The sequence below is a fragment of the Sinocyclocheilus rhinocerous genome, unplaced genomic scaffold (assembly GCF_001515625.1).
Source record: "Sinocyclocheilus rhinocerous isolate Xijiao unplaced genomic scaffold, SAMN03320098_v1.1 scaffold450, whole genome shotgun sequence".
Classification (NCBI taxonomy): Eukaryota; Metazoa; Chordata; class Actinopteri; order Cypriniformes; family Cyprinidae; genus Sinocyclocheilus; species Sinocyclocheilus rhinocerous.
This window is the reverse complement of record NW_015653457.1, coordinates 556,369-559,876: the sequence shown is the minus strand read 5'-3', so window position 1 is coordinate 559,876 and position 3,508 is coordinate 556,369. Positions and strand designations below refer to the sequence as shown.

The 3,508-nt window shown below is 37.5% G+C and overlaps 1 pseudogene; it reads left to right on the top strand.

Moving 5' to 3' along the window:
- LOC107715733 (sialoadhesin-like) overlaps positions 1 to 3,508 on the top strand; it is a 10,575-nt pseudogene that overhangs the window by 4,404 nt on the left and 2,663 nt on the right.

Here is a 3,508-nt window from a genome sequence, read left to right as displayed (position 1 = left end):
TTTTATAAAGGTTTACTAATACTATAGTTAACTCTGGATTCAAGAATGAGCTTTTCATTAGGGCAACTACAAAGGACAATTTAATAGTTCTAATAAACTTTAATTGCAGAAAAATATGAATTCAATAATTAAGAGCCTGCGATGTAATGGAATATTGATATTGTTAAATGCATTTTAAGTATTCAAAAATATAATTTGTTTTCGTCCGTTATTTATTAATAAATAATTTATTCCAATTGCCCTAACACCAGCAAAACATTTATGGGGGACTGTGTGGACCAGATGAGCTGAATTTTAGCACCAGTCCAGCCCTGATGATTCTCCTCTTCTAGCAAAGTCATATTCATGAAAAAAATTTGTTTGTGATGTCCTAAGAGTAATGTTGTCGTAATATCCTAATATCTTTTCAATGTTTAGGGGTAACGCAGTCCCTCATGACTAGTGTCAGTGCTATAAAGTGAAGCATCAGCTTCAGCTTTTCCCCCTGTCCTTTATCCCAGCGTTTACCTCTCACGTCACTAGCTCCGCCCTTGCGCCATAGCTCGTGACCGGAAGAGAAGATGAGTCATTTTGAGGGGGAGGGGAGATTAACATTTTTGATTAAAGATTATGAGGGCACATGCATTTTTAAAAAAATAAGTCTAGAAGAGTCTGTGCTTCGGTGGGCTCAACAGTAGACATTTCCTTCACATACTCACATCCCTCTGGTTCTACTGTATATAAAACATTCTGGCATTACGTTCGGTCTGGTGACTTCAAGGATCTGCGTGAGGAGCATCAGTTTGCTGGTCGTGTGGAGTAGGTGGGGAACAAACTGAGAATCAAAGAGCTCAAGATCAGCGACTCTGGAGAATATCGATTCAGGTTCATCACTGACTTAGATCAATACTCTGGATCACCTGGAGTCATTCTTACTGTTACAGGTAACTGATCATTATAAACTGATTGTTCAAAATGTTTCCTTTATAATTTCTAATGGGCTATTTTTTTTTCTCCAGATACTCAGGTGAAAAGCAGCCTATCTGTTGTATCAGAGGGACAGGAAGTGATATTAAGCTGTTCAACTAAATGCACTCTGAACGACAAACATACTTACATCTGGTACAAGAACGGACGAATGAAAGAAGAAACGGATGGATTCACTAAAGCTAACAAGCTGTACCTGGACTCAACCAGCACTGAAGAGCTTCACCAGTATTCCTGTGCTGTAGAAGGTAACACATCTCTCATGATACATGTGCTTCAGTGTGAAATGTTTGCAGCATTCAGATAAAGTACTTAATATTTAGTTAGTGTTTTAATATCATAAGTATATTTCTCTTTTTCTTTGAGTATATCTGAGTTTGTTTCATGCTTCTTGTTTTAGAAGCCTCAGAAATCAAGTCGAACCCAGTTTTACTGAGCACTGTAATCATACTGTCCGTGTTTCTGATTCTTGCACTCATAGGAGTCCTGTGGTACAGGTAAATATTTGTTTTCATCTATTGTGTCAGTTTTTAGGGCTTCTGTGCAAACTAGGGATGTACAACTTATTTTACTGATGTTTAAACTGACCTTTGTAACTGGCTAGTCTAAAAGGAAGAAACCCTCAGAATACAATTAAAAACATTGCGTGTTTATACAATCCATTTGAAATACTTAAACTATGAATCAAAAAGTCAAATAATTCCAGATACCTTATTCAAATTGTTCTTATTTTTCCATCCACCAAGCGGTTAAAATTTACAACACTGATGGCAACAAAAGCAGCAGACAGGATGAATGAAAATTCTGTGCATATACTATGCATTATAAAGCTGTGCATATAAACACTATTTTATTAGGCATTGTACAGAGATAACTTGAAAATGTTAAGGAAACCTGAAGAAACTCAGTTACCTTTCATTCATAATGTTTACTTATTTAAACCGGTAAATACTGTCTCACACCTAGCTCGTCTTCTAAGCGGACATTTCTCTAAGCCTGCAGTGACAAGAAGAAAATGCATACATGCAAGGTCTGAGGTGAAATTAAATGAATTTGTTTTCTACTCCAGATATCTACTTTTCAAAATATTGTATTTTTTTAAAACGTAACATTAAATTGACTACATTTCAATTTTCAAGTCAGACTGAAATGATCAGGGACCATGTGAACTCTTTCCAGCTACTGAGATCCTTGAGAACAATCTGCAGAGCAGTAGGTGCTACACACAGAAGAAACAGCACAAGTTTTGACGGACTTTTATCCTACCCTTATTTCTTCTGTTTTTTAAAGACCCCTGTGTGAAACTCAAGTTTTTAATGTTGTTTACATGTGTGTCTGGCGTTTTTAATATGCTTAAAGACAAACCATGTGCAAGTTCATCAGTCAGGCGAGTATTTTCTCCTTAAAACTGCGGTGTGGCAAAATGGCTGTTTGAAGCGCCTGTTTCCTGCCGTCACAAACATGTAATCAATCCTGTCAACTTGCAGGGTGGGGTTTTTAAATCTAGTAAAAGGTTTCTATTTACAACATGTTTTTGCAGCATTGAGTAATGTAGCTAATCACACACATATCTGTTTTCTTGAATGCAGTGGCCAATCAGAAGCGCTTAAGTTAGTCAAAATCCACTCGCCGCTTAAAACGTTCTGTTCAGTGATGAGTTCTGTGTATATTATAACATTAATGAAATCGCGATTAACTAAGAGGAGTGACAGCTTTTTGGTGGTTATAAGGGGAGCGCTCTTTGTCTTTCTAGGCTGTAATCCATACAGAATTCGAATACATCGCAAATATACACTCACACACTCGCAAATTCATTCTTGAAATTAGTGAATGACATAGCGATAACTATTAATCCAAGATTGCCACTGCCGTTATAGTGTTTACTTCTGTTAAAGGGGTCATATTATGCGATTTCATGTTCTCCTTTGTCTTTGGGGAGTTAAAAGCTGTTTGTGCATACAGAAGATCCGTAAAGTCGCAAAAATTAAAGTCTCAAATCCAAAGAGATATTCCTTATAAAAGTGAACGCTCAGCCACGCCTTCCTAAAACGCCTCGTTCAAACACGCCCCCACAAATCTACTTAACTGTGTGGGAAGATTTGCATAACACCGTCCAAATGTTTACGCAAAGAAAGAAGGCATGTAGTGGAGATGCTGTGTGTTTCGTTGTGAAAGCTAAACTACTTTGTTTGGCCTTCCAAAAGAGGACACAACTAGAAATCAGTGGTTAAGTTTTATTTACAACACTGTTCCAGAACAGTTCAACCCAAATATTAAAATGTGTGCAGCACATTTTACGGAGGAAGGTTTCCTGAACCTGGTAAGGGGCGTAACATTTCCGTCCCACGCTTGAGGAATTCGGCCAATCACAACGCACTGGATCACTGGCCAATCAGAGCACACCGCACTTTTCAGAACGATGAGCTTTGTAAAAATCGAAGTGTTTAAGAAAGGCGGGGCATAGAGGAGCAACAATAATGTACAGTATGTGGAAAATAATGTGTTTTTTTTAACCGCATAAACACATTTCATTACACCAAAT